The 12,592-nt window shown below is 34.6% G+C and overlaps 1 protein-coding gene across 2 annotated transcripts in view; it reads left to right on the top strand.

Moving 5' to 3' along the window:
• LOC132543236 (carbonic anhydrase 2-like) overlaps positions 1–12,592 on the top strand; it is a 48,423-nt gene that overhangs the window by 25,816 nt on the left and 10,015 nt on the right. The gene's annotated exons all lie outside the window — the stretch shown is intronic.

Genomic DNA, 12,592 nt, shown 5'->3' on the forward strand with positions numbered 1-12,592 from the left:
CACGTACAAGCATCAATGGCGAGTTTGACGTCATCAGTCGGGAAGTAATATGAAAGAGAAGTTATGACGGACGTGGTGTCGATTACATTTAGGTAATTCACATCTCGGAACAGAGTTCTCAAACATAAAATGCATAAATATGTTCATCATGTCACGTTTGAACAGACACCCTATGTACAGGTTTGACAGTATTCAAAAGAGGATATATGGAAATCTGATTTGTAGTTTGGGGTTGAAAGAACGTTTTCATTCTTCTATACAAAGATATGCAGTGTTACCCCATGACTAGGTACATTTATTAGCTCACATACCCTGAAGGGAGGTAACTTTACACAAATTACTGCTAGAGGTTGTGTCCACTGTGTCTGGCGTGTGATTTAGTTCCTAGACAAGGTACGAAAAGAACGTGTCATAATTTACTGCAAGTCAGCACTTTTGTTGAGATTTTTAAAAAAAAACTTACATAATCTGTCTACAATTTCTACTACGAAATTAAGTCATCCTCCCTGACGTGTGAGTAATATCTACACCACGTTTAAAAAAAATGTATGGGAGTAGGGGTGAGTTGGGGTTGAGGCCAAATGACGGAACACATAACACGGGAGATAACTCTGTGGACAAGGATAGAAAGTACATTATATAATGCCATCGTTTCATTCATGACGAAGTTTCTTAACAAAAGAAAATTAGCAGTTCCAACTTTGGTATAATATCATCCCGAATTTCGTGAACAGGTTAAGGAACTCTTTACAGGGATGTACTGTGAAAACCAATCTCCTCATTTAACAAATCGCCGGTCAACGTTAAATTTGTGTAAATGTCCATCAATCTCCTGACCACCTTCTAAGGGATTTATTATCTACGTTTACAAATATTCAGTGTATGCGTTTATAATTTTGTCAGTTTAATGATGAAAATGGTGATAGCTTTCTCAGAGGTGTCTGATAATTCGTTAATCAACTCTTAAGTGTTCTACTGTCTCACCAGACTAGGTGGATATATAACTTTTGAAACATTCCAGTTACTAACATTTCTATCATGATTTCAAACAATTTATTAATCAATTTCTCGATTCGAGCAATTTATACAGTTACTGTTCGAGTCACGCTATTACTTAAAGTTTTGGATTCAAATTTTTAAAAAATCTTCAATATTCTTTTCAAACGGGGTTCTTTTTTGGCAAAATCGCGATTTGCTCGATGAAGTGGTGTTGTTACAAAGATCCATACCAACATTTAAGAACGATCTTTATTCAAAAGTGAACCTTGTGTTTATTTGGTTTATGGGACAGGTCTACAACCTCTTATGGTAAATCGCGTGCATGCGAAAGCGTAATGCGGTACATATTTTCTAAAAAGGGGTGCAAAATTGTAATTATAAAAAAATGTTGTAAAAGTGTCTGTCCGGAAAGGACCTTTGTACATTTATAATTTACATCGTTGATGTCCGTAAATGATTATCTAAAATAGGATATTGATAAGGATTTTTAAAACGATTTCATTGAAATCAGTTTGTTGTGAAATTTTAAGTAATCGGTCACTGACTTGTCCACTAGTAAAATTTTAAGTAAACGGTCACTGACTTGTCCACTCCCGACCTTGGTCAAAAACCTGAAGGACGGGGGTCAGATGTCCTTAGAGTAACCTATAAGACATAATGAAAAATGTGGCTTATCTTTTCGCTACAAAGTCGATTTATACATAACTACTCAGCTCGGCGTGGCGCCACAATGGAGAACAGGTTCCCTGTCAATTCCAGTCATATTCATTTCGCTTGGTACTAATTAATACACAGTAGAGGGATGTGTGAACGCGCGTGCAGTGCAATTTGTCTTCGTGTCCTGTCTCATCAGCGCCGAGTTTTATAACGGCAACAAGCAGACAAACGAAATAGAGGAAATATTCTCAATTCAATCACTGGTGTTAGCGTGCATTGGCTTGTAAACTTGATTGAATGCACTCTTTTGGGAAAAAGATCTGTATTTTGAAATCCATAACGAATTGCGTGGATTTTGTCATGGCAGGAATTCAAACAAATTAGAACATTTCGATTCATTGGAAAAAACTACTGACGGCTATTTTTCATTATAACGAAATATTCGTATTGTACATGTAAGTATTGGTCATTGTTATTCAACTTATTCATACTTTTTATTTTTTTCACTGACCAGAACCACAATAGCGCGATATTATTCTTAAAGTTTTACGTGGGCAGTAAGGTCTTTTGACGTCACGTTTCTGCCAGTGACAAGATGGCACATTGGATGATGGTCAAAAGGTGATCACATTTATTTCGGTACAATTTCATTTAAACCTGGTGTAAAATATTTTTTTATATTACACAATGAAATCAAATATGTCCAAACATCAATAACTATGTTTTTATTGTGTATCAATATTCTCTCAATTAATATTACCAGACAAAAATTTGCTCTAACAAGTCGGAAAAAAAATCGAGGCGAAATGGCGGGAAGTGGTTGAATTACTAGTATAGTTGACAGGTGAGGTCATATGTGGACAGTCAAGGATAATGTCTTCGCTCAAGGGCCGCTGTTTCGTCTTGTCGAAATGTCACAAATTAGATACGGACACTGATTTTATACGTATGTGTGTGTTTTACGTCTTTTGTCAGAGTCAAGGTCATGATAATGAAGATGAACATTAGTGACCACTAGTGATACGTCATTTAAAGCCATTTTAATGCCATCTTTTCAAACCTGGACGTGAGAACATTGCTATCAGTAATTATTCTAGCAATGAGATAACTATTAGATTTTTTTTAATTGAAACGAAGAAAGGACGTAAGACAACACGAGGCGTCCATGTGTTGCTATAAAGACACGGTAGATTAAAGGATCTTTATCACCCCAGCAGTTATTTAGTAATCAGGACAGTCTAAGAGCAGATTTATCATATTTCGTTGACACTAGATAATGCTGCATATAACCCAAACATGAAACTGCATATCTGACGCATTTTTCACATTTTGTATGTCACTAGACCTGATGACGCATCGACTTGTACTTTGTAATTCGGAAGATCAAGAAGTTAGTTAAATTAAAAGCTTCTGACGTCATTCGCGTCACACCACCTGTAAATTTAAACATCAAACATACCTGTGCGGTTTAAAATTGTATAGGCATGTTAGAGATGTCGTGTCGTGTCCTGTTTCAAACTAGGCCGGATACATTATCCAGTTAACGCATAAATAAGTATGTATATATTTTTTAACATTAAACGGAAGTTTGTTTCTGTCTTAAGCTCACCCTTCCCAGCATGATGTGTATGTGGGCCGATAAAGAGTGCGCTAGTGTCAGAGACACCGATAAAGCCATCAAGGACATTAGGACGGTCAACTTAAGAATAAAAAATACGAAATATCACATTACATCATTATAGTTTGAATATTTAAAAACTAATTATATAAGTTTAGTATCTTGAATAAATCTCGCAGTATACTGTAACTAATATATATATATATATATAATATATATATATATATATATATATATATATATATATATATATATATATGTATGTATGTATATATATGTATGTATGTATATATATATATATATATTATTTGTAGAAGTTTCAATCAGCATATTAACAAACTGTACCCATAAAATTACAATATATGAATTAATTATCTTGATAAAGAACGGAATCGAAAAATGAAAAAAAAAAAAATAAATACAATATGTTCATAATGCATACAGGCTCTGTCTCAATAAACGATATGTTTTTGTTTTATTAAAAATATATGTGAAAGCACTACACTGTGTTTTGATAAGCTTGAAATCCAGGACAATGTCGTAAAAGTATGCACATTCTTACGATATCGTCGAAGATTACAGATAAACCAAGTTCAATGGGTGATTTTTTCTGAATCCTCTAGCTTAAACTGCGATAAGAGAGTGAAAAAAAAAGAATATTTAAGATAATGGTATACTTATTCGTAAACGACTTTATATGAAGAAGTTTCAATCAAAAGTTTAAGTTAATTTTTTTTTTTCATTTTAGAACAGGAAACTTGACCACATACTTCTATGTATACTTGACCTTACTCAGGACAGTTTCTTATCGACATAGAATGTCCGGTCAATACATGACATGCCGAGCACGAAGCCCATCGACATAATGCGAAGTGTAAATAGTTCGGTGACCTGAACGCGTCTATTCTGAGGTCACTCTCTACTAACGATAACGATAATGGTGTATAAGATTTATGGTGGAGTTGTCTCCCTTCTTTGACTCGTTAAAACTGCTAGAGCAATCCATCTCATTAACAGCCAAACCAATACTTTTAATTGGGGCTATATGGCTTGTATTTTCAGCGTATAAATATGCAGTTAGTTTGGATGTCTTAAACCAACTTTTAATCAACGACGTAGATCGAAGCCTGTAAATCGATTAGTAATGTGTGGTACGTGTAATGTTATTTACCCGAGCTGAATGGATAGGCTTCGGGTCTCGACTCTTGTTTTTACCTGAAGTATAGCAGTTTCTCAGTTTTAATTAGCTCATCAAACACTACTTCTGACACAGCTCACTCCCAACCCCCCCCCCCACCCCCTACTCCCCCCCCCCCGAAAAAAAAAAGAAAAAAAAGAAAGAAAAGAAAAAAATAATACAAATAAAAAAATTATATGGGAGACAGATTTTTTATGTCAGGTCTTCAGGTAAGAGACAAAAAAGCGCATAATTCCGTAACAGACAAACATGAATTTTATCACAATAAATGCTTTTAATGGTAATTATCCCACTGCATGTGGACCCTATGGATTCATACATGCAATCGATGTGTGGAGAAATGATCACCCATTCTGTGACATTATCAGAGTTTAAAAGCTTGAGTTTACTTAGATAGTATTGTAAGAATACAATTTTCAGTGGATACGCATCTGTTTTTAAGAACTTTTTTTGTAGTCCTACTGTATGGTAAATATTTGAAGTGGGTTTGCTCAAGCAATAAGTTTGTACCGCAGCCTTACATAATTTACTAAAATCTGACCGTTATCCAGCTGAGTCGATGAAATAACAAATAGATAAGTAATAGATAGATAAAGAAATAATTATGAAATACCGTCACTTGACCAGTGTCCAGAGGATAAGACAGAAGCTCCTATTGTAGTAAGTCTAGTTAAGCTTACCTGTGATCATAATATACATTAATTTACCTGTCGCACCTGACAGAGTACCAAGTTACTTACACTCTCTTACGGAACTAAATTTGACAGAAGTTCTCTCTCTTCGTTGTAAAATTGTCTATTTTCACTTCAATGATACTAATGTACACTAATAGCACAGTCAGCTGATGAAATATATTATGTGTATGAAGATTAATGTTATATTGGTCACGAGTTATGTCCCTTGGCTGTCTTGAATTCTCACCTCTCGTGCTATGATAGATTTCTACTAAATTGAAAAAAATCGAAAAGCACATTAATGTTTGCTTTACCTTGATATTGTGTACCAAAATACCTACTCCCACGTAGATTTTATGCGACAGGTGAAATAATGAAATTCATATTTTGTTGGTTGAACAATTCTACTGGCTATCATACTGAAGCTATATTGTACTTAACAGGTACGGCACCGATATTTTGTCATATTTATTAAATATTTGATAATATTGACCTATTTCCGGGCGGATGACGCTATCTTGACATGTACATGTTCCAATTTTTGGATAGCATTGTGCTACGACAAACGTGTACTTCATTGAACAGTATATTTGTATAAAGACAGATAACACATCCGGAATTTAATCTCGAGATTCACCGGCACGTTACGTTGTTGTAATAACCTAGACGAGCCACAATTTTGAGGTCACGAGCTGGCCAAAAGAGACAAGATACTGTAAGGTAGCCTGTAAACGTCCTAGGTCTTACTGCAATGGAGGGATTCAAATATTTAGGTCTCCGCGTTTTATTTATCGAACATAAATCATTTCCTTGGATGGTACTCGACCAAAGAGCCCGGATTCTAAACACGTCACGTGACTGCATATTCTGTACTTGATACAGAGTCTGTTCCGTGTAGCCATTTCAAACACGCAGGACTGTTCAAGTCAGTCGCTTGTTCTAGTGTAAGTATACCCTGAATTTCAATCATTCTGAAAACTGATGTTTGATGGGTTCTATGTTGCATTTTTCGCATAACTTTTTTGTTTTTGTTTGGTTTCTCTCTATTTTTCTTGATTATTTGAAATATTGCGACGTTTGTCGTCGATAAGATTTGACGATTTATCATTTGTGAACAATTTGTTTTCGATAAAGCTGTACTGGAAAATAGGATAAAATATTAGCTGATCGTGTAGTCATCTTGTAAACAATTTAATATTTATCTGGAAACCTCGACTAGAATCTACCAGATTAGTTTGAACATAATGGGAGTTGCGTGAAGGCGGAAAAGGGAGTGAGTACAAACAGATAAATGTTTAAGGGACATATTTTGATTTAGGCAAATATTCCAAACCCAGTCTGGCCTTATGTGAAGATTTAAATAGTTCAAAATATATTTATTTAAGATAAACGTTTACACAACAATAACGGACATTTTACAAATTCTATAATGCACTCTAAATAAGTGTAACTTAAAAGGTATAATATTATCGCTTACAAACATAATTAACTTTTTCTTCCGGATATCATTTTACGATATTTTGTTAAAAATGTTTATTACAAAGATGTATCTTATTTGGTTTTCTGTTTTCTACCATTCAGTAATTAGTGAATTGAGCAGAACATTGTGTGTACATCCGTAACAATACCACGTGGATGATCGCTGCTGTTAAAATTTTGCGTGTACGTCCATAACATTACCCAGGGATGATCACTTCTGTTATAACATTGTGTACGTCCGTAACAATACCCCAGGGATGACCACTTCTGTAATAACTTTGTGTGTACGTCCGTAACAATACAATATGGATAATCTCTACTGTTATAAATTTGTGTTTACGTCCGTAATAATACAATATGGATAATCTCTACTGTTGTAACTTTATCTGTACGTCCGTAACAATACCACAGTAATTATCACTACTGTTGTAATTTTGTGTACGTCCGTAACAATACCACGCAGATGATCACTACTGTTATAACTTTGTGTGTACGTCGGTAACAATACAATATGGATAATCTCTACTGTTATAAATTTGTGTGTACGTCCGTAACAATACCACAGTAATTATCACTACTGTTATAACTTTGTATGTACGTCCGTAACAATACCACAGTAATTATCACTACTGGTATAACTTTGTGTATGTCCGTAACAATACCACAGTAATTATCAGTACTGTTATAACTTTTGTGTACGTCCGTAACAATACCACAGGGATGATTAATACTGTTATAACTTTGTGTATGTCCGTAACAGTACCCCAGGGATGATCACTTCTGTTATAACTTAATGTGTACGTCCGTAACAGTACCCATGTATTTTTTAAACACTAGCTATAGGTAACGAGGTGGTATCAATTTATAAAAATAACGAAGTTCAGTATGCACCAATTTGATATGTAACGATCTTTAACAGATTAACATTTTCTGAACAAGGTTCCGTGGCTTCAGGTCGGGGACTGGATACGAAGAAGTGTCAGACACTCACAGATGACATAGAGATGTCTGAATTTTTCACAGTTTTACAATCAACTTGGTTAACGTTGAAATTTAGGATGAAATGCCAAGGGGACAGAATGGCCACGGTTTTGTTTGAAAAAGATTTATCATCTACGCTGTAGTAAGAAATCTTTCATTTGAATAAACCCTGATGGTGCCTATAAAGCAATTAGTCCGCAACAGTCTTAAGATCATTGAATAGATTAAAAAAAATAGATATATACACGAAAACTAGCTCCGACTGTGTTTCATATGTTGTACTTTTAATTTAGGTCATAATTAATAATTATTCAAGGTGATGGTGTCCGTGATACTAATGTAACTGCTTAACATCTTAAACGTCATAATGACTGACAGCAACAATGACGTCATAAATATACTGCAAAATGTACAGGATTCACTTATGATGTATTACTTTAGGATCATTAAAAATAACTATCTTTTTTTTTCAATTTGTACGTTTAAAGTATATCTATTGAACAATGATGAGATATTTTAATACTATAAAGTAAGTCTAGAGTTGTTTAGTTAGGAAAACAGTTAAAATCATGTAAGGTACAAATATATACTTGCTTGGGACCTCTAGGAAAGCTTTCATTTATATATGAATGTAGTAGCTTTTCAAAATTAATTATTGATTACAATTGCACGATGCCTCTACCCCACTAAACACATCACCACTATTGCACAATACAGGATCGTTGTATTTTTTGTAGTGTAATGATAAATTCGTATCGATGCATGGCGTTAATGAACACAAATTTCGCGAGATTTCTATCTGTTATCGATGGCTTTGTTATACTGTATAAATTTCCAGTCATTAATTTACGTATTTACATCGATCTGTCTGCAACCAATTTCCCTTTTTTAATTAAGGCCTAAACTTACTTTCATCGTAAGTAATGCACCCGACAAATTTAAATTGGTAGTCATGCACAAGACACTTATTTGACAGTACTACATACGACTGTTTCATCGTAAGACATGCACACGACACTTTTATTGGCAGTCCTGCACACGTCACTTAGACCGACAGTACTTATATTGCCAGAACTCCACAAGACACATTGCCAGTACAACACATAGTGTATTCACGTTCGGTAACTAGGCTACACTTGAGAATTGTGCTGAACACAAACGGTACTTAAAATGACTCTAGCACATGAAATATTAAATGTTATTACAATAAAATAGAACCACTCACTTAAATTGGCAGAACGTCTGGAGACAGTGAAAAATTACGTAACATGAAAAAAAAAACAAACAACGTTAAACACATTTTAGTAATAGCAGTTTAATAGTGGTGATGCCTGGAAAGAACAGCTTAAAACAAGGAAAACATTCATACACGCTAAATGTCTGTAATTCTGACAATACGACAGTCGCTGGTTAAGTTTTTCTATTGTGAGTTCAATAAATGTGTCACTAGCCAGGTCGGGGCGTGTGATATGGTCCAATTTGACAAGTTGAAAGTTTTCCACTCTTTGACAATGAAGGGTCTCTTAAATTATGACTGGATTGCATCCGACAGTTTTATCAAGACATTAGTGATTCATTACCAGTTATAAACGTTAACACTTGGATCTTGATTTGATTTCTCTGTGTATACCTTTAGTCGGTGAAGTAGACTTGAAGTCCCTGTGTTTATTTGATTTATTTTTTTCATTCAGGTCAAAAATTTCATTTAGATTTACTTGTGTAACAAGGTTATGCACTTTGTAACACTTGTCTTTGAAATCTGTGTACAATGTATTTCGTTTTTTTCTTTAATTTCAAAAACATTCCTACGGTGATACTGAGGGACAAACGTAATTCCGAAGTATTATAAGGTACTGTTTACCTGTGTGTCTTTGTAAAAACCATTGAAATATTGGTGAAAAGGATATTTATGGTATTTTGGTTACAAATAATATTATATACACTGCAAAGTTTTATTAGTGTTAAAGACAAAATTGTATAAAGTTTAATAGTTTAGTTTTTTTAGTTTAAACATTGTATTGCCAAGTGTATGAGCAAAAGGATTAGACTCAAGTTATTTCAACCTACGACGTCTTCTCCTTATAAATAAATGTACACTAAGAAAACAACACGTGATGACATATGAATATACAAATCAAAGTGAATGATTAACATATAGTACAATGTATATATTCATGGTTCCCACTTGTATGAAGTCTACCCGAATCTCCCAGAGCGCTCGATATATTGCTGTACAGTGTTGCATACTCCTATATTTTTCAAATAATCAATATTGGGAGAGCCATATAGTAGTAAGTTAAGACTAAGGGCAAAGTTTTATAAATGAACAATGAGTAACGTCCGTTTAAAGTTGTAGTTGACCAGAAAATACGGCCGAAGTATACCAGAATGGAGATATTTTTTTTAAAGGGAAAGGCAAGTTCGAATGATGAAATGAATCAAGAATAATCAATTTATGTAAAACAAGGATATTGTCTAAAGTCCACAGAAATAAAGATGGTCATTTAGATTTATTGGCGACGAGACGAAGCCCAGACAGACGGTCTTGCTTCTGAAACACAGAAAGTCAGTTAGATTTATAGGGGCAAGAGGAAGCCGAGACCTGCCGTTAACCCGGCGACCCTAAGTACTTCTGTCATCCAACAGTGACGAAATAAATGTTTTATTTCATCAAGGAACTTTCCCAACATCATGAAAGTGAAACAAAAAATGATAAGATATTTTATTAAACATCATTGGGAACATAAGATGTGAAAAATGAATAAATCGTTTTATTTTATTTTAACCCTTAACGAACTATCTCTTTTGTATATAACCTCGAGGTGCAGCAATCAACGGGAAAAGACAGTAAACAATAATGACATTATTATGACGTGTGATATTTAGTGTTCAAAATGTCGAAGCGACGCTTACCTTACTGACGTAGGCAGACATATTGCCGTCTATAACGGCACGCTTCCGTTGGTAGAAATAGTCACCATGTGACGTTAATTATCCAATGGAATGCGTAGATTTTATTCGATGATGATCGCCCCTTCAAAGTATATGACTTAATGGACAATACTAATTGACCAATATTACTGGAATAATTGCTATATTTTTTCTGCTTCAAACTGTTCCTCATTGATATAATATAAAAATCATGAAGTTAAGAAATAAATCTAATTAAATAGAACTGAAAAAACCAAGCCATTTTTCCCATCATTCTTTTAATAGTAACTACATGTTCTAGAATAGAAAAAAACGTGCAACGTGTTTGCCAAGTTCGGCAGAATGTAAAATTCCTATTGATTTTATATATTCTACAGTATTATATAATACAAGTGCCATCGTCCCTGTGATTCTATCATGTCACAAATGATTGCTAGGATGTTACGTCCCGGGCAGATATTCCCCCTCCAATCCCCCAAGATAATTCTTTACTTGGAGATTGTACAACCTTATTTGCTACCGGCATCGCTCGTGGCGAGGTTGGGCGCCAATTTAATACCTTCAATGACGGATAAGTTTTGTTCATCTTTGTGCATGTACATTAAAGATTTCTATGTGTGTTTTTTAAAAGTGCTGACGAACGGTTTTAGGCTTCACGGTAGCTGATCTCCAATTTTCGGAACTTATCATCGATCCATCCAAGTGCTTACAGCTCTGAACACTCCTAACGAGTCACGATACAATTATAGATGATCGATACTCGTTAGGAACGATGAGTACAATTCTGTGACGTAATCTATACGCGTTCGTTAAATCTCACGTGATCTTTTTCATAAATCTGGACACATCCGGACATTCTCACTGTGACGGATTCTCTCTGGCATTATAAAAAAGGAACGGGTAGCGTGTGGATGACAGAAACCTGCACAGTCTTAACGATTAATTCTGTCTGTCTAAAGACGATAAAAGACAGCTATCACACCGATTGATAATTTCAAATTATATTTGAATACTGGACTTTTAGAAAGAATACATTTCCTGCGAAACCAAGACGACCGTTGACAAAGTACAATACCTATACGTTGCTGGTACAGTAACATCACCATACTCGCATCGAAAATGCAGTCGCAAACGCAGTCATGGGAGGAAAGAACGGGAGAGGAAACTCGAAGGTCGCACAAAAGAAAGTGTGTCTGTAAACTGGAAATTGGAGGCGAATCTTTGCCGAAACATAGTTCAACATGCGGTGAGTTGGAACTTACTTTGTTCAGGGCGCGTAAAAAAGGTCAGCCGGTCTTAACACCGAGAATAGTAAATATATCTGAAGGAGATATACCATTTTATGTTTAAGGAATGTGTCAGAACATGTTTTTGGTTTATATATATAAAAAACTAAAAAAAACAAAAAAAAGACAAATAATAATAAAAAAAACAAAAAAAACCCAACAAAACAAAACAAAAAAACCGCGCAGTTTGCATTAATCCGCTAACTACATCTTCAGTTTCTGTTCGCAAATGACAGACAGATTAATATTTACCGTCTGCCCCGAAAAACATGCTCTTATTTGTTAGGCGAAGTCGTCTTGTAGTGCATATGGCTGTGGTGGCTACATCACTGGACATCATGCTGGAGGCTTGCCACATTCTATCAGAGCGATAAAGTTAAAATCACGACAACACTCCGTGATACCAGCGTCACGATAATATGATCGATCTCGTTAAGTAATGTGCATGTGCGAAGATAATTATAGAAAACCGTGCACAGGAAATACATTTCGAAGTTAAGAAGGGTAAAATTCATATACATGTAAGGAGAGTAAGTTGGGAAAACGACCGAGTTATATATAGATCAAAATGTTAAAGCGTTTCAGAAGTTGATTTATAGAGAAATAAATTATATTCTTAAGTACATGAATGTACATTTTGTATCGGGAAAGTAAAACTTTAGATAACAGGTGTTTATGATAGCGGAAAGTTTGTATATAAGTGATACATTCATATGTATGTATATTATATGTATATCAATGTAAATAATTTACAATATATAAAGGTATT

The sequence above is a fragment of the Ylistrum balloti genome, unplaced genomic scaffold (assembly GCF_031769215.1).
Source record: "Ylistrum balloti isolate Yb309-2 unplaced genomic scaffold, AGI_CSIRO_Ybal_v1 Utg369746, whole genome shotgun sequence".
Lineage (NCBI taxonomy): Eukaryota > Metazoa > Mollusca > Bivalvia > Pectinida > Pectinidae > Ylistrum > Ylistrum balloti.